Genomic DNA, 20,059 nt, shown 5'->3' with positions numbered 1-20,059 from the left:
GGGCATTTGCCTTGCGCATGGCTGACGTGGGGTGGACCCGGGATTGACCCCCAGCATCCCCTATGGTTCCCCGAGCCAGGAGCCATTTCTGAATGCAGAACCAGGAGTAACAGCTGCATGCCACTGCGTGTGGACAAAGAAAAAAAATTTTTTCTTGGAACTGACACTCCACCCCAACCTGCAAGTTGAGAAAACTTGCACATTAGCTTAACGGAATCCAAGCCCTTTCCTAAAGGGGCCTGCCACTGACACTAAGTAAGCCTAGAGGGTCCTGTGGAAGGCTTCAGTTGTGATGGCTCAGTGGCCAGTATCAGATAGGGAGGTGATGAGGGGCCAGGAGTGGGGGCATGCCCCAGGGCAGAACTGTGCCAAGGGATTGGGTGGGAAGAAAAGGGTTTGCCAAACAAAATTCAACAGGACTTAAACAAGAGACCTCTATTCTTACCTAAGAGCTTCCTTTAAGAACACTTGGGACAAAGCAGGGGAGGAATGCTGGCATCACTTCCTCAGATGCCAGACAGACCTTGCCCCTCCTCTCCCCCACACCGCACCTCCACCCTTTGCTGGAAAACTTAGACGGACAATCTGGGCTTAGAAAAAGTGCAAACCGACTGGCCTGAGGCTTGTTGTTTGGAGGGTGTTAGAAACCTGTTCCTGTTGCATAACCTTGGCCAAAGGGGACCGTTGGCACCGACAAGGAGTAGGGCCCCTGGCCAGATGGGACAAGCTGGTGGTGGAGACTATGCAGTTAAGTCCCTCTTGACCTTCCTCACCTCCCTCTTCATTATTAAAATACGCACCTTTGTTGGAGCAGTAGGACAGCAGGAAAGGCACCTCCAGGCAACCCGGGTTCAACCCTCCAAGTCCCTAGAGTCTGTCCACAGAGTGATTCCTGAGTACATAGCACTACTAGGTGTGGCTCCCCCAAAACAACAAAAAATTTTAGTTAAGTAAAACATACACCTACAGGGCCCGGAGAGATAGCACAGCGGCGTTTGCCTTGCAAGCAGCCGATCCAGGACCTAAGGTGGTTGGTTCGAATCCCGGTGTCCCATATGGTCCCCTGTGCCTGCCAGGAGCTATTTCTGAGCAGACAGCCAGGGGTAACCCCTGAGCACCGCCGGGTGTGGCCCAAAAACAAAAGAAAGAAAGAAAGAAAGAAAGAAAGAAAGAAACAAAGAAAAGAAAGAAAAGAAAGAAAGAAAGAAAGAAAGAAAGAAAGAAAGAAAGAAGAGAAGAAAGAAAGAAAGAAAGAAAGAAGAAAGAAAGAAAGAAAAGAAAGAAAGAGAAAGAAAGAAGAAAGAAAGAAAGAAAGAAGAAGAGAAAGAAAGAAAGAAAGAAAGAAAGAAAGAAAGAAAGAAAGAAAGAAAGAAAGAAAGAAAGAAAGAAAGAAAAGAATCAAAGGAGGGCAATAAAGAAAGGGAGGTGTCAGCACAAGTGGGGAGGGGATTAGGGAAGAGGCAGAGGCAGGCCGATTTCTGGCTTCCGGTTCTACATGGAATCCTTTTCTGTTCTGGCCGGCATGGGGCGTAGAGAGACTCCAGGCCTAAGGCCTCCTCCTTAGCTTGGGGTGTGCTGGGAGGTCACGGAGGCTCCCAGCCATCTCCAGGAACATGCCTGGGTGCAGGTCCAGGCAACCAGAGAAGTGGGTGCCGGGGAGCACTCTAAAGGGGATCCCAGGCCTACCCCAACCCCCACCCAGCACAAGGGGGTTGGGCTGGGGCAGTCACCAGCAACTTTTTTTTCCACTGGTCTCCATTTCTTTTTTTGGTTTTTGGGTCACACCCGGCAGCGCTCAGGGGTTTACCCTGGTTCTGCACTCAGAAATCGCTCCTGACAGGCTTGTGGGACCATATGGGATGTCTGAATTCGAACCTCGGTCCTTCTGCATGCAAGGCAAATGCGTTACCTCCATGCTATCTCTCCGGCCCCTGGTCTTCATTTCCAAAACCTAGCAGGGGCTAGTGCCCCATGCGAATAATATAGATCAATAGGATTTCCTATGAATAATGTATGTTTTGCATATGCAGAATGTCTATCTTGAATTCTGCCATTGCCCACCGCCCTACAAGCTCATGTCTAGACCTTCACTCCCTCAGCCCCAACCATCATTACCCCACATTTAACCCCTTTTACCTTCAGTTCTTGGCTCCTCAAGAAGCAGATCATTATTTCCACACAAAGCCAGCTGCCGAACTGCACCCTAAGTGATAAGATAGACTCTCAGCCTGAGAAGATCCCAGTACACTGTTGCTATGGATGTACTCTCAGAGGCCTCCATTCCTCCCCTTCCTTCATTGTGGACCCTTGCTTGCTAAGAGACTTCTTTTCTGAGAAGACACAGCTCAAGGATTTTTCCTGATATGGGGCTATCGCCAGCCGGTTATCAGACTGCACAGGCCAAATCACAGACCCAAGTGATGCACCGGATTTAACACTGCCCAGCTATTTCAAAAGACATAAAAGGGACACATATATATCTTTTGAATATCTTTTATGTATTCACTTAACAGGTATAACCCTTACTGAATATTCTCTTATACAGTGACGATTTTCCTCACTTTTTGTCTGTTCTTCTCTTTGTGATCTGTTCAATAAGGAATTCTGGTAGAAGAGTCCCTAGATTTAGAGCTTATGTTAGAACCAAGTTACGGGGATGGTTGGACTTGTTCCAGCGGTCCCCATATGTACCAATAATGCCATGTGGCATTGTTCCTCTTTTGCACAGGCACAGTAAAATGGGAAAATACTATACATACAAACAAGTCCTTATCTAAAAGATAGGAACACACAAATATTGTAATGCAGTGGGACCTTACACCCTGAACATTGTCATAATGACCTGACTCAGGCCTCAGAAGAACGGGCATTGTCCATTCACCCCTGAACCAAGGGTGCCATCTATGAAACAACCACGGTTGTCTATAACATCACCTGGGAGCAATCCTGTACCAGGGAAGTCCCTACCACTGCCCCAGCATCGACCTTCTCCAAAGAGAGTTCCCTCAATACCCAGAAGACTTAACAACAACAACAACCTGCTTTAAGGGCAGGGCTCTCCACATTGCCCTCTAATTGTGAGGTGAAACTAGAGGATGCTCCACATCATCCTGACTTCGAGGTAGAATATGCACAGATTCCAGGATCTTTAACTACAGAAACCTGACACCAACAACAGCAATTGTGGGCCCGGAGAGATAGCACAGCGGTGTTTGCCTTGCAAACAGCTGATCCAGGACCAAAGGTGGTTGGTTCGAATCCCAGTGTCCCATATGGTCCCCCGTGCCTGCCAGGAGCTATTTCTGAGCTGACAGCCAGGAGTAACCCTTGAGCACCGCTGGGTGTGGCCCAAAAAAAAAAAAAAAAAACAGCAATTGTGCAAAAAAAATTTTTACTGGAACCACAGAGAATGACTCAGGGGTAAATATGACTCAGGTAGTATGCCTGGAACCTAGAGTTGGTCTTATACCAGAAAACTTCAGGGGTAAGGTCTTCTTGTATTTAGGCCAAGGCTTTTCCTTTCCATGCTCTCCATATTTTGCTGTGCCTATGCAAAACAATTGCTACTCTAACACCATTTTTACTGCATTTTTTTCCTTTTTTTTTGGTTTTTGGGCCACACCCAGCAGTGCTTAGGGGTTACTCCTGGCTATCTGCTCAGAAATAGCTCCTGGCAGGCACGGGGAACCATATGGTACACTGGGATTCGAACCAACCACCTTTGGTCCTGGATCGCAAATGCCACTGTGCTATATCTCCAGGCCTGCATTTCTTTAACTCTTATCCTTAAAAAAAAAAAAAAAAAAAAAAACGGGAGAGAAATTGGGGCTGGAGAGATAGCATAGAGGTAAGGTGTTTGCCTTGCATGCAGAAGAATGGTGGTTTGAATCCTGGCATTCTATATGGTCCCCTGAGCCTGCCAAGAGTGATTTTTGAACATAGAGCCAGGAGTAACCCCTGAGCGATGCCTGGTGTGACCCAAAAACTAGAGAGAGAGAGAGAGAAGTTTATTAATGAGTAATAACTGATTCAATGATTTTCAAAAATATACTTGCTACTGAAAAAAAAAGAAAGGGGGGTGTACGTGAAAGAGCAAAAAGAGGGGGACAAAGGGAAAGTAAGAAAGAAGGAAGGAAGTAGTAAGTAAGCCAGTTCTAATGAACAGGCTTCACATAGTTGCTTTTCCTCCAGCTTGACCATAAATAAAAGCCGGGAACTGGGAGACTAACTTTACTCCTCAGAGGCCCATCAAGCTTCTCTTTTATTGATCTGGTGGCTGAAAGAGCAGGGAGAAGGGAGATAAATTCCAGAAAAGATTGTTTTCCCTTCTTGGCTCAACCCACCTCAGTCAGGCCAACACCGGGAAATGGTTGCCTTGGATCAGGACTGGAAGAAATCTGTTTTAGCCTCAGAACAGACTTTCTGGTCCATCTTTCCCTCAGAAAAGAATTTCAGGAGGAGGTGAAATGGTGAAGCAAGATCGTTTTTACTGAATGAAAAGTATTGAGAAAGATGTGAGGGAAGGAGCTGAAGCAATAAAAAGGGCCCTTGCACATGCACACAGACCCAGGTTTGTTTTTATTTGTCTGTTTGGTTTTGGTTTTGGTTTTGGTGATGCTCAGAGGTTACTCTTGGCTCTGATCTCAGAAATTGCTCCTGGGAGGCCTCGGGGTCCTTATGGGATGGCAGGGATTAAACCAGGGTCGGTCCTGGGTCTGAGAATTGCAATGCAAACCCAGGTTTGATCCTTGACACCTCCTATGGTCCCCCAAGTCCGTCTGTTGATCCCTGAGTTCAAAACCAGGAATTCTAAGTGCAAATCCCAGATGTGCCCCCCCTCCAAAAGTTAATCTGGGTGTTGGCCCAGGAAAATCTTGCGTTTCAGCTCTGTGCTCAGATCAACATAATCTCATCTGTTCATAATCTCATCCTTTGCACTGTTTGTAGATGGTCTCTTTTAATCTCAGTTTTTCCTGGAGCTTCTCTGTTCCTGAGAGGTCCGCCTTCTCTGGGTGGGGCCTTGGATTTCTAGATCTCGGTGGTACCTCAGTTTCCCATCCTAAACTGTGCTCTTCATGCTCTAGGTTAAGAGATCTCTTACCCCAATGTACATTACTAGCCTCCCCTTTTTATCTCCCCACAACAAAGCCAAAGGGAATGATGTTCAAAGTCTTCCTGATAAGGCAAAATTCTGTTTTACACTTGATTATTACTTAATAGTCATTTATTTTCTTTTCTTTTGGGGGGTCACACCCGGCAGTCTCAGGGGTTACTCCTGGCTCTACGCTTAGAAATCGCTCTTGGCAGGCTCGGGAGACCATATGTGATGCTGGGATTTGAACCACCGACCTTCTGCATGTAAGGCAAACACCTTACCTCCATGCTGTCTATCCAGCCCCAATAGTCATTTATTTTCAAGGAAATTGTTTGATTGTTTTTTGGGCCACACCCGGCAGTGCTCAGGGGTTATTTCTGGCTCTGTGCTCTGAGTGCTGCCAGATGTGGCCCAAAAACCAAAAAAAAAAAAAATTATTTTCACTGTATCCTTCCTTGCCTCTCCACTGTGTACTTTAACACAGCATGCTCTGGCCCTGATACGTGTGTCTGCAATTCTTCAATGGCCCTTTGCATTCCCACCCGCTGGGTGTCTAATTCACCCTTGTCTGTCTCAAGGCTATATTCTTGCAGCCATTTGGGCAAGCCAGGAAACCTCAGCCTCACACTCCAGAGCTCCTCTCAGCACCCATAGTCTGGAGCTGAAGGCCTGTCTGCTGTGCAGCTGCCTGGCCGAGTGTGAGGAAGTGGCAGCTTGCGAGTTTCCTGCCAGGGCAGTTGTGGGCACTGACCTCCTGGTCAGTGCTGTAGATGGCGTGAGTGGGAGACCATGAGTGTTAGGGGTGTGTGTGGGTGCGAAAGTGTGTCTGCTCTGGGCGTGCACTGTGTGTAAGGGTGCATTCTGAGAGAGGGTGTGCGTGCCTGAGATGTGAGAGGCAAGGTTGTGTGCCTCTCTGTGCAGCAAGAATGTTTGTGATAGAATTGAGAGGAAAGAGCTGACTCACGTGGGGCTTCTCTGACCATCAGGAAGATGCAGATCCAAACAACGATGAGGTACCATCTCGCACCAGAGACTGGCACACATCCCAAAGAACAAGAACAATCGGTGCTGGTGGGGATGGGGGGGAGAAAGGAACTCTCATTCATTGCTGGTGGGAATGCCATCTAGTCCAGCCCTTATGGAAAACAATATGGAGATTCCTCAAAAAACTGGAACTTAAGCTCCCACATGATCCAGCTATACCACTCCTAGGGATATACCCTAGGAACACAAAAATGCAATACAAAAATCCTTATATTCATTGCGGTGCTATTTACTATAGCCAGACTCTGGAAACAACCAAAATATCCTTCAACAGATGGGACATATGCCCAATGGAATATTATGCAGCCGTCAGGAGAGATGAAGTCATGAAATTTTCGTAAACATGGATGGACATGGAATCCATTATGCTGAGTAAAATAAGTCAGAGGGAGAGAGATAGATGCAGAATAGTCTCACTCATCTATGGATTTTAAGAAAAATGAAGGACATTATTGTAACGATGCCCAGCGACAATAGAGATGAGGGCTGGAAGGACCGGCTTGCCACAAAGAATGGTGAGTGTTGATAACGTTGAGAATTCCACACACACCCTCTAATGACTCCAAGAGGCAGAGATCGTGCAAAAGCAAGGCATTTTATTATACAAGCATGCAGGGGCTCTCCCAGAGGATGAGAGAGAGCCTCGAACCAGATCTAAGAAGCCTTTCTATAGCTTCCAGTAGGGTGGTCCATTTCAGGGAGTAGTGACACTTGACATCTGCTCAGTCACATTTCTGCAAGATTTAGATGACCACAGGTCATAAGGTTTGCCACAGTCAAAATGTCAAGGGCAAGTCCTTGGGATTTAGGAAGGGGTGGGGTCCTCGGGAAGCTCAACAGTTAACATGTATCTTTTGGTCAGGGGGAGTCCTCGGGAAGCTGCAGAGAAAAATTAATGTATTTCTTTTACCTTTCAAGTGCAGTTAGAGAAATAACTAAACTCACAACTAGAATGACAATGTTAATGAGGGAGAGAAGTAGAGTGCCTGTCTCCAAGACAGGCAGGGGAGGGTGATGGGGGGTGATGGTGATGGGAATGTTGCACTGGTGAAGGGGTATTCTTTTTATGACTGAAACCCAACTACAAACATGTTTGTAATTATAGTGCTTAAATAAAGATATTTAAAAAAAACAATTGAGGGGCCGAAGCGGGGGTGCAAGTGGTAGGGTGTTTACCTTGCACGCACTAACCTAGGACAGACTGCAGTTGGATCCCCCCACATCCAATATGGTCTCCCAAGTCAGGAGTGATTTCTGAGCACATAGCCAGGAGTAGACCCTGAGTGTCACAGGGTGTGACCCCCAAATAAAAACAAAACAAAACAAAACAGCAACAACAACAAAAAGCTGAGCTTTCATGGTGGCCAGAGAGGGAGGGAAGGGGAAGTCCTGACTGAGACCAGGGTGGATGGAGCAGACACGCTAGTGGAGATTGTGGGGTTAGAATATTGGGTTGGAATACTGAATGCATCAAAGGGTATTGTAATCATGGTAACTGAAATAAGATTGCTTGATCGGGGCTATGGTCTCAGCCGAAGACTCACTTGGGGCCAATCCACGTCTGGGCTCGCCGGGGACGTGGTTGGTAGGACATATGTGCTCACGCATGATGGGGCTCAGGGTCTGGGTTCTCCTGCTGGTGGACAGGAGTGTCCCTCAGCACTTGGACTGGTCAGGAGGCAGGGGGTGGAAAGGTACAAAGTCCAGTGATTTCCCACAAAGCAGTCGGGGTGGTACTGATCTCTGGCCTTGAGAAGAGAGAAGTAGCCGCTTAGCTGGAAGCCAGGGGCCTTTGGAGTGCTGCTTTCACGCTTGGCCATCACGGGCAGCCACGGCGAGGTCCAGATGCCACTCTGAGCAGAGGATGCAAGAGCTTCCTCCACGGACACTGCAGCAGGGCCCCTCTGCCCCCTGCCCAGCTGGGTCTCTCCTCCAAGACAGAGTTGCAAGAGCTAGGAAGCGCTGGAAAGGAGGACAGAGCAGGCCCCAGGAGGGAGAGGAGACCTCCAGGATGAGCTATTCTCCAGCAGACACTCCCTACTCTGGGTTCCCTCTGGCCTCTTGCACCTTCACCAGGCAGAGCAGGTAAGATGTCTGCTAGTCAAAACTGACCAGTGGCAGCGCAAGGCCAGAGTCCAGAGTTCAAGGCCCTTTGCTTGGTCTGGGTGGGTCTGATGGAGCAATCTACATCCTCTGTAATGACCAGTTGCTAAACACTTGGCCTCTCCGAAGATCTTTTTCTTGTTTGTTTGTTTGTTTGTTTGTTTGGTTGGTTGGTTGGTTTATTTTTGGTTTGGGGGCACACTCGGTAATGCTAAGGGTTAATCCTGGCTATGCACTCAGAAATCGTTCCTGGCTTGGGGGACCAAATGGGACGTTAGGGGATTGAACCAAGGTCCGTCCTAGGTCAGCCACATGCAAGGCAAATGCCCTACCACTGCATCACCGTTACAGCCCCCTCCAAAGAAGATCTTGATCTCTTGGGCCCTACTAACTTCACTTACAGAGACCCACTAGTAGACATGGGGACAATCACAGTCCCCAAGACCATCTCAGAAAGTTGCCTCTAAGCTTTGTGGGGCTCTGGCAAAAAGCAGCTGTGTTCAGCCTGTCATAACTCCATTCACACCTCTTGGGACTTTGCACACCTGCCTGAGACCCCTTCCCATCACACACACACACACACACACACACACTCCCCCCAGGGCTGAGCCATAGGTTCAGCAAAGCTAGGCAGAGTATGGCAGGCTCTGGTTTTGTTTTGTTTTGTTTGTTTGTTTTTGGGTCACACTCGGCACACTCAGGGAATACTCCTGGCTCTTCGATCAGAAATCGCTTCTGACAAGCTCCGGGTACCATATGGGATGCAGATATCAAACCAGGGCCCGTCCTGAGTCAGTTGTGTGCAAGCAAGTGCCCTACCACTGTGCTACTGTTCTGGCCCCATCCGCATAGCAGGTTCTAGGTACTCAGAGGTACCCCCAAAGAATACCAAAAAAGTACTCCAAAGAGGACACTGTAAACTCCAAAATGGCAGGTCTCAGGGGCCTCATTCACAGGCAGAGCTAGGGGCCGGAGAGATGGCATGGAGGTAAGGCATTTGCCTTGCATGCAGAAGGTCGGTGGTTCGAATCCCATAGGGTCCCCCGAGCCTGCCAGGAGCGATTTATGAGCATAGAGCCAGGAGTAACCCCTGAAGGCTGCTGGATGTGACCCCCCCCCCCAAAAATAAAAATACCAAAACACACAGGCAGAGCTAGAGGAGGACGTGAGGGCCTCCAGAGACCAGTGCAGGGCAGGGGGCTGGCGATCCCTTTGTACCAGATTATTTCTGTCCACTCAGCTCTGATCCCGCTGCCAGGCCCAGACTTTTCGAATCCCACTTGCCTCCAGAACCACCCAAGCCAACCAGCGGGGCTCAGGAGGTGGCAGGGGAGCCGCCCACCGGCCCTGCAGGCAGGAGCTCCAGCTTCTCCATTTCCCAGCTGGAGAGTTAAATGGGGCTCAACAGAAACCTGACCGCAACAACCATGATTGTGAAGAGATCGCAGAGAAAGACTTCGGGGTTAGACAACTCAGCATGCCTGGAGTTGGTCTTATGCCAGGATGCTTCATGGGTAAGACCTCCCTGTTATTAGGCCAAAGGTTTTTCCTTTCTATTTCCCCATATTTTGCTATGCCTATTAAAACAAATGCCATGCACACATTTTTTTAATTATTTATTTAATTTTTTATCTCTTAGCTTTTATATTGGGGGTCCTGCCTTTTTTCATAGAACCTTGGGACACAGATTACTTTGTTTTCTTTTCTTTTTTTTTTTTTTTTTTTTTTTTTAGTTTTTGGGTCACACCCGGCGGTGCTCAGGGGTTACTCCTGACTGTCTGCTCAGAAATAGCTCCTGGCAGGCACGGGGGACCCTATGGGACACCGGGATTCGAACCAACCACCTTTGGCCCTGGATCGGCTGTTTGCAAGGCAAACGCCGCTGTGCCATCTCTCCGGGCCCAGATTACTTTGTTTTACCACATATTCCAGCATTTTTCTATAAAACTAAGAAGAAAGGAATCAAGGAAGACTGGGAGTCAGGAGTCAAGTGGTCTCGGATGCATTGGCGGGAAATAAATAAGGACAGAACTAAATATCCAAGCCAACATCAACGATAATAGAATCCAGAAACCAAAACTCAAAGGGGCTGTTCCACTGGCAGGACAGGGGGCAAAGGGTGGTGGGCTAGGGGACGCACTCTGGGGCCATGGGTGGAGGGAGGTTGACTGGAGGTGGGAAGGGCCTGACTCACTGTATATCTCTAATTCAACTAGGAAGGACACTGGTGATCATGATTGTTACAATAAAATAAAATTTAAAATAAAAATAAAATAAAATAAAAATGGCCTCAGTGCAGCCAAGCAGCCCTGGGTTGATTAAAAAAAAAAAAAAAAAAAAAAAAAGGGGGCCGGGCGGTGGCGCTGGAGGTAAGGTGCCTGCGCTAGCCTAGGACGGACCACGGTTCGATCCCCCGGCGTCCCATATGGTCCCCCAAGAAGCCAGGAGCAACTTCTGAGCGCATGGCCAGGAGTAAACCCCTGAGCATCACAGGGTGTGGCCTAAAAACCAAAAAAAAAAAAAAAAAAGACAAGATCTGAGTTCTGCAGCCAATACAAATGTTTAGAAGGAAGGAAGTTTGTGTGCACGGAACAACTACATAACATGCTGGAATGATGGAAAAATGACACAAGAAAACATCTTTTATTGCTTGTGGGGGCCACACCTAGTTACAAGGGCAAGAGAGTGTAAACTGCCTTGGAGGACAGAACCCAGCTCTCAGAGGCCAAGCTGCTCGAAACAGGAGCCATGCCAGTGGCCCTAGGAGTTGCTTTTTGGGGGGTTCTGCACCCAGCCTTTGGGCTCCTGGTTTTGCAAATATGTGGAGGCACATTATCCCTCACTTCTTTTGGGGGGGTTTGGGCCACACCGGTGATGCTCAGGGGTTACTCCTGGCTATGGCTCCTGGCTTGGGGGACCATATGGGACACCGGGAGATCAAACCTCGGTCTGTCCAAGGCTAGCGCAGGCAAGGCAGGCACCTTACCTCTAGCACCACCGCCCGGCCCCAGTGCTTTTTAAATTTAATTTAATTTAATTTGGGGCCACATCTAGGGGCATTCAGGAATTACTCCTGGTTCTGTGCAAAAAAAAAAAAAATTACAACTGTCAGGCTAGGGGGACCAGATGAAATGCTGGGGATCGAACCCAGATCAGAAGTTTGCAAAGCAAATGTCTTACTCTGCAGTGCTATTGCTCCTACCTCCTATGTCATCCATTCTGACTGGGCCACCCAAAAGTGTCTGTCACATCATGTTGTCATTATTTCCCTCATTCTTCCAAAAGAGTTTATCTTTTAGGTTGTACCTTATTTTACCCAAAACAAAGACCATCCCTGGTTCCTTTGTATGTTTGTTTACAACTTGGATTGACCCTAAAATAGAGATGGTCTTACTTGTGAACCTGGGTGGAACTGGCTCAGGAGAGCCTGAACTATCTGTTCTAACTCTGTCCTTACTGCCCCACCCAGGGGTGGTCTCTGGACTCAAAACAGGCAGCTCTGGCTGGCAGTTGGAAGGAGAGACAAGGTAGAAGACTGCCAGTCTGGGGCCGGAGAGATAGCATGGAGGAAGGGTGTTTGCCTTGCATGCAGAAGGTCGGTGGTTCAAATCCCAGCATCCTATATGATCCCCCAAGCCTACCAGGAGTGATTTCTGAGCATAGAGCCAGGAGTGGCCCCAGAGCCCTGCTGGGTGTGACCCAAAACAAAACAAAAAAGAATACTGCCAGTCTATGTGTGTTTTGCCCTCAGCCTGGTCTGGATTATCTCATGCCAATCCTGATTCGTACCTGGCCACTTGGGCATGGAGATACAATGGGTGGGGGTGATTTTACATTTGTCCATGGAAATATCTAAGCAATGTGTTTTTGCTTTTGTTTGGTCCATATTCTGTCTTGCTATCTGTCTCCAACTGTTGCATAAAAGCCCTTTGGATGGGCTTGGATGGTGGTGGATGGCGATGGAGGGATGAGAGGCCTTTCTCCTCCAGCCCAGGACCATGTGTTTCCAACCCCCTATAAGCCGGCAGGTCTGCTGTTTCAGGTAGAGGCAAGGAAATCATCCACAGACAGGTTCCAGGAGATATCAGCTTTATTCATGCCCTAGCCACCACATGTGTGGCCTATAAACTTACGCTGGATCCCTATTCAGCCCTGTATTATACCTTGTCCCTCAGCCATCTCTCTCCATCCATCTTCCTTGCTCCATCTCTCCCCAAACTCCTCCTCCAAATCTCCTCCCAAACTCCATCAGGTCAAACCTTTTGTAACCCACCAAAGACCCCGCCCAGAAATGGGCAGGTCTTTCTTGTAGATAAGGTTACACAGGAAGAATGGGGATGGGGTAACATCCAATGACCTGACAGCCCCCGCCCCCAAATAATGGGGGAGACTTTCCAGCAATGCAGAAAGGAAGCAGCTCCCCACATTTCTCAAAGAATTTCTGTCTGCCTAGTCAGGGGACTCTGTGGTGCCAGGGACCAAACTCCAGGACACCTGCTTCTAAAACTCGGGGTTCCACCCAGTTAGAATCCTGGCATCCCACATGGTCCCCTGCAACTTATGAGCGCAGAGCCAGGAGTAACCCCTGATCATCACCCCCCAAAAAAATCCAAAGAAATAAAAAACTTGGGGTTCCTTAATCAGTTGTGCCTATTACAATGTATACAGCAATAAGCACAATAGTCTAGACACTAATGAAGCCTTTTCATTCTGAATTAAATCTTTGGGGTTACTCCTGGCTATGTGCTCAGAAGTTGCTCCTGGCTTGGGGGACCATATGGGACACCGGGGGATCGAACCGCGGTCCGTCCAAGGCTAGCGCAGGCAAGGCAGGCACCTTACCTTTAGCGCCACCGCCCGGCCCCTGAATTAAATCTTTTATTCAAACTCTCCTGACTTTCCAAACTTGTGCTTAAAGTAGTCTTCATGACCATTATTTTCTGTATGTGTAGGCAGCACAGAATTTAATAAATTTTTATCATTCAAAGAAACCAAATAACAAAAAAGTCTTGGCGTTCCAGCCCTCTGAGCCGTCTCTCTGGCCCTGGATTTCTTCATTATCACCATCATCAGAAAGAATCGAACCCAGGACTTTTCTCATGTAAGGCAATGACACTCCCGCCCCTCCCCCAAAGTGGACAAAATGATTTGTTTGTTCATTTTTGGAGCCACACCCAGCTGTGCTCTGGGCTTACTCCTGACTCTGCATCCAGGGATTACTCATAAATGGACTTGGGGAAACCAAGTGAGATGCCAGAGATCAAACCCAGGTCGGCTGCGTGCAAAGCAAGCGTCCTCCCCACTGTACTATCACTCTGGTCCCTAAAAGTCCCAGATGATTTTAAGATTCAACCCTCTTGTTTCCGGGTGTTATTGCTTCACGCTCATAGTTTTATCTCATGTCTGGGTGGATCTCCTATGGGTCTGCAGGAGGAATCTAGTTGCCCAGTTTCTCTGTTGCTGGTGGTTCTGGTTCATAAATACATTCTTCCCACCTTCATCGGTGTGCAACATAGGTTTATACCAGAATCATTGTTGGGTTGTGTTTCCCCCTCACTTCCCTTCTCTGTTGCTGTGAGCCTGGCAGGGCTTATGCGTGGCCAGGGGCAGTGCTGGCTCCCCTGGCCGTGGGGCTCACTGAGGGTCCCGGGCATTAGTGCTTGCTCACTACTTGCATGTCTCAGACCTCGTTTTGAGTTTGGCGGCTGGTGTGAGGTCACCCACTGGAGGTGCAGGGTTTATCCCCACCTGGCTGTGTGTTGGAGGGGGCAAGCACCAGAGCGTGGCACGGGGGCGAAGTGGCTGGCTGAGTCCCCAGGAGGCACAGTGCCTGTACCTGACTCCTGGAGATACAAAGACTACCCAGCCTGCAGCACTCAGGGCCTCCATGCAGGTTCTGGGCCTTCCTTCCCCTTCCCGGACTGGGTTCAGGGCTTCCTGGGAAGGGCTAAGTGTGAACAGGGCACTGCTGGGGTTAACTGAAATTGAGAGTTAATTGGAATTTTTTCAGCTTACCAATCTTGTCTGTTTTTTTTTTTTTCTCATAATAATAGCTTTATTTAAGCACCATGAGTAATCAAATCAGAAAACAGGCAAAAAATTTTTTTAAGAAATTGGCAGTATTTAAATAAACATTTCATTAAGAAAATGATAAGTGAAAAACAAAAATAAAGAAATTGAGAGTTGAGATGGCCTGGCATTTGCTGCCGGAGGAGGAAGTGTCACCGAGACACAATTGGAGAAATCGGGGCAGCCTAGGGGTACCATCCATCCCCCCCATACCCTCCCCACTGCACCCTCCTTCTCTGGCATTCCTCGGAGGTCTGAGGCTGTGAACAACGGTATCTGGGCGCACCAGAAGCCTGGGGTCTGGGCTGAGGCTCCGGGGAAGGGTTGTGGCGCTCTGACTCAAAGCCACCATGGGGGTGGGACGGGCAGAGTGAAACGGAAGGAAATGAGTTGGCGGTGATTTGAGAAGGCTCCTGGCATTTCCCTGAAGAAAGATGTGTGTCCATTAGGTGTGTTGGAGGGGTGGACTGGAGCTTGAATCAAAGGGCTGAGTACTTGTCTTGGGGTTGATCCCTGGCACTGTAGCAAGCTCCAGGCACCACAGGAGGACCCCACAGCACCACAACAGGCCTGGCACACACACACACACACACCCAAAAAAATAGAAGGGAGAAGGGAGGGAGGCAATGAACACTATTGCCAAGACTAACAGAATAAATCCACTGATGGGGTCTGTGGATCTATTCACCTTTCTCTCCCCACCCCAGAGATGAAGAACTAAATACCCCAGCCAAATGGGGCCACCCCGAATTCTGAGCAAGAACAGCCCCAGGTGGGAAATCACACCACACCACACACACACACACACACACACACACACACACACACACACACACACACACACACGTTCTCCTGCTTCCCTGGGCAGCTTCTCAGAGACCCTGGCTCGAAGGCTCTGCAGGCTTTCTGTGAGGTGAGGCCAGCCAGGGTTCGAGTTTTCACTCTGCCCCTACCAGAACTGCTTGTACCAATCCCTTCATGACTAGAACTCTCATTTCCCAATCTGTCAAGTGTGTGTGTGTGGGGGGGGGGGGCTGGGGACTGGAGTCCTTCAATCAGTAGAAATGGAACAGGGCTTTGATGCAAGTGGGAGAAATTGCCAAGAGGGAAAAACCCATTTGCTTTGGGGGTCATTTCACAGACAGACTGCCTGTACACTGAAACTCACATAATGCTGTATGTCAATTACGCTTTAATAAAACAGAATTAATAAACAGGACACATCCTGTCTAAAGACCTTTGTTTTTGTTTTTGTTTTTGGGCCACACCCGGCAGTGCTCAGGGGTTACTCCTGGCTGTCTGCTCGGAAATAGCTCCTGGCAGGCACGGGGGACCCTATGGGACACCGGGATTCGAACCAACCATCTTTGGTCCTGAATCGCCTGCTTGCAAGGCAAACGCCGCTGTGCTATCTCTCCGGGCCCTAGAGACCTTTCATAAGAACTTTTTTTTGGTTTTGGTTTTGTTTTGTTTTGTTGGGGGGTTGGGTCATACTTGGTAGCGCTCAGGGGTTACTCCTGGCTCTGGGCTCAGAAATCCTTCTGGCAGGCTCAGGGTACCATAAGGGATGCCTGGAATCAAACCTAGGTCCATCCTGTGTTGGCTGAGTGTAAGGCAAATGCCCTACCTATGTGCTAACACTCTGGCCCCGTTTGCGGGACCAGAGGTAGGGCATTTACCTTGAGTGAGGCTGACTTGGGTTCAATCCCCGGCATTCCATTTGACTGGTTCCCTGTGCGCCACCAGGAGTAATCCCTGAGTGCAGAGCCAGGAGTAGCCCCTGAGTAACCCAAGTGTGGTCCCAAAGAAAAACAAACAAGAAAGCAATGTGTCTGCATGAGCCAGTGTTCCAATGTTGAAAGCGTTTCACTCCCTAGAGTGGTATTCCGTTGCATATTGTGGTTACACATTTGATTTTTTTTATAGCAGAGTGAAGAGGAAAGGCCTTTTATTCCAAGAATTCTTGGAGGTGAAACTTCAGTTGAAACTTTCCAGGAGGGGCCGGAGCAGTGGGGCAAGAGGTAGGGTGTTTGCCTTGCAGGCACTGACCTAGGACAAACTGCAGTTTGATACCTTGGCATCCCATATGGTCCCCCAAGCCAGGAGCGATTTCTGAATGCAGAGACAGGAGTAACCCCTGAGTGCCGCTGAGTGTACCCCCTCCCTCCAAAAAAGGAATGTGAAAGAGGGGCCCGGAGAGATAGCACAGCGGCGTTTGCCTTGCAAGCAGCCGATCCAGGACCAAAGGTGGTTGGTTCGAATCCCGGTGTCCCATAGGGTCCCCCGTGCCTGCCAGGAGCTATTTCTGAGCGGACAGCCAGGAGGAACCCCTGAGCACCGCTGGGTGTGACCCAAAAACCAAAAAAAAAAAAAAGAAGAAGAAGGGCTGGAGCAATAGCACAACAGTAGGACATTTGCCTTACACTCAGTGGGCCAACCCGTACTGACTGGGGTTCGAGTCCCAGCATCCTATATGGGCCCCTGAGCCTGCCAGGAGCAATTTCTGAGTGCTGAGCCAGGAGTAACTCCTGAGCATTGCTGGGTGTGGCCCAAACGTCCCCCTCAGGAAAAAAAGAATGTGAAAAAAGACTGAAAGGAGCCCAAGAGATAGCACAAGGGGAGGGCACATGCCTTGCATAAAATTGACTCCAGTTGTATCCCCAGCAGCCCAGATGGTCCCCCAAGCACTACCAGGAGTGACTGCTGAGCAGTGAGCCGGGAGTAAGTCCTGAACTCTGCCAGGTATGGCCCGAAACCACATCCCTTAATTAAAGGAAATAAGACTGCTTAACACTTAGCCTTTTGCCCTTGGCAATGTCCTAGCAAGGGTTTTATCTCCACACCTAGCCACTAAACACCTTAGAAAACCAATGTTTGGGGCCGGGTAGGTGGCGCTGGAGGTAAGGTGTCTGCCTTGCAAGCGCTAGCCAAGGAAGGACCGAGGTTCGATCCCCCGGCGTCCCATATGGTCCCCCCAAGCCAGGGGCGATTTCTGAGCACATAGCCAGGAGTAACCCCTGAGCGTCAAACGGGTGTGGCCCAAAAACCAAAAAAAAAAAAGAAAGAAAACCAATGTTTGCAAAAGCCAACAGGACACATGTCATTGTGGAATGGCTGCATCCCAACATGGGAATGTGTATCCTCTTAGGGGGTTCCCTCTTCTCTCTCCTATCTCCCCAACAGAAGTACTTTGCTCCACTCTCTTCTCCTGAAATGCTTTTTGTTTTTATAAATTTATTTAAAGAAAATGCATCACATAGTTGACATAACTGATCATAATACACGTGTTTTAGGAAGACCAAAAGTAACATGATTTCAAAATAGAAAATTGAAAAAAAAAAAACTAAAATTGAAGAGATGGAAGAGAAAGGAAAGGAAAAAAATGTATATGTTTGAAGATTTTGAATCACCAATGAACTAGCAGAAAGTTTAGTAAGCTCCAAGACAGGAGCGACTTCTGAGCGCATAGCCAGGAGGAACCCCTGAGTGTTACCAGGTGCGGCCCAAAAACTAAAAAAAAAAAAAAAAGAAAGAAAGAAAGAAAGAAAGAAAGAAAGAAAGAAAGAAAGAAGAAAAGAAAAGAAAAAAGAAAAAAGAAAGAAAAAAGAAAGAAAAGAAAGAAAGAAAGAAAAAAGAAAGAAAGAAAGAAAGAAAGAAAGAAATTTTAGTAAGCTCTTCTTTTTGTTGTTTTGTTTTGTTTTCTGTTTTTTGGTCACACCCGGCAACACTCAGGGGTTACTCTTGGCTCTATGCTCAGAAATCGCTCCTGGTAGGCTTGGGGGACCATATGGGATGCCGGGATTTGAACCACTGTCTTTATGCATGCATGCCAGGCAAACTCCCTACCTCCATGCTATCTCTCCGGCCCCATTCTTGTTTTTGTTTTTTTAAATAAGAGTTATGGGCCGGGCGGTGGCGCTAAAGGTAAGGTGCCTGCCTTGCCTGCACTAGCCTTGGACGGACCACGGTTCGATCCCCCGGTGTCCCATATGGTCCCCCAAGCCAGGAGCAACTTCTGAGCGCATAGCCAGGAGTAACCCCTGAGCATTACCGGGTGTGGCCCAAAAACCAAAAACCAAAAAAAAAAAAAAAAAAAAAAAGAGTTATAAAACTACAGTAATAATGGTGTGAGAGTGGCAATTGTTGTTTGCATAGGCACAGCAAAAATATGGGGGAAACGGAAAGGAAAAGCCTTGGCCTAAATACGAGGAGACCTTACCCCTGAAGTTTTCTGGCATAAGACCAACTCTGGGCTCCAGGCATACTAGGTTGTCCAACCCCTGAGTCATTGTCTGTGGTCCCGGTGAAATTTTTTTGCACATTAGCTATTTTGGTGTCAGGTTTCTGTAAAGATTCTGGTTTCTGTGCATCTCCTTCCTGAAATTCTTTTCTATGGACCCTGAAAAACCTGGGTGGTCAGGAGGGACCCCTTGTCCCAAGAGTAAACCTCACTCTTGTTTGAGAATTCACAGCTCCCAAAGAACACATTGGTGGGGTCGATTTGTTGACTGCCTTGTCAGGCTGCCTGGTCCTAAGTGTCTATGCAGGGTCAATGCTCCTGCAGACCTTTCGATCCCAATTCCCACAGTGTTGGTGCCGGTGTTGACGCCATCAGGCCACATGGACCCTGACCCTCCGCCATGAAGTCCAGGTGAACCACACTGGGAATCAACAGCACTTTGTCCCTAACCAGACTCCGTGTCATCTGCCAGCATCCAAGTCGGCTCATAGAAAGACGTCTCCCAGCTCATGTCGGGCATCACCAGCCAGAACTGGGGACTCTGGCATAGAGTTCGTGCTCCAAGAAGCAGCAAAATGAGGTCAGAGCCATAGAACAACAGGTAAGATGTTTGCTTTGCATGGGGCCCACCTGGGTTGGACCCCAGGCATCCCCTATAGTCCCCGGAGCACAGTCGGGAGTGATTCTTGAGTGCAGAGCCAGGAGTAAGACCGACCATTGCCTGCTCTGGCATTAATACAAAAAAGAAATGACAGGATGTGAAGCCAGCAGTTTGCAGGACACGGAATTCCTCATCGGACTTATCTTGGATAAATGGTACAGTGGTGACTTTGCATGCCACTCCAGCATTGCTGTTGCTGGGGTTACTCTAATGGCCAAATTATGTCCACACATTATCTTCAATTTCACAATGACTCACTGGAAAAATGCATGGCAACTGTTAGAGATCAGAAGACGGAAGCGTCAGGTCCAAAGGTACAGGCCCAGGGAGAGACCAAGAGGACAGAAGCAAACTGACTCACTAATTCTCTCCTGATTGGCTTGGTTTATACATTTTTCACAACTATCCTACCTGCTTCAGACTCATGCTCCTGAAGGTGGAAATACAATGTGTGGGGTAATTTTACAAATGGGGATTGATTTGACAACGGGCACCCAAATAGAGATCTGAGGACCTGAAAAGCCCCCAATGATGGTGAATGATTTGACCCTCTGGTGGCCTCCTTGAACTGGCCTGAGTGTGCAGTGCCCTTCACCAGAACATCAGTGCACATGGCCCCTGTTCTGAACATGGCAGAGGCCCCCTAAGGTGGGACAGAGCGGGCAGTAAAGGGGAGAGAGCTGCATATTCCGAGCAGCATCCCAGAGGCCAATGCCTACTGCCTTTCTTCTACCAAAGGTGCTTTATGCGAGGACCTCAGCCCATCCCAACCTGCAGCATCTTATCAACGTCACTGATGCAGTAGAAGTCAGAAAGAAAGAGGGGACAACATCTGGGAGATGAGCGG

The sequence above is a fragment of the Suncus etruscus genome, chromosome 5, assembly GCF_024139225.1.
Source record: "Suncus etruscus isolate mSunEtr1 chromosome 5, mSunEtr1.pri.cur, whole genome shotgun sequence".
NCBI lineage: Eukaryota > Metazoa > Chordata > Mammalia > Eulipotyphla > Soricidae > Suncus > Suncus etruscus.
Note: the sequence above shows the minus strand (reverse complement) of the source record.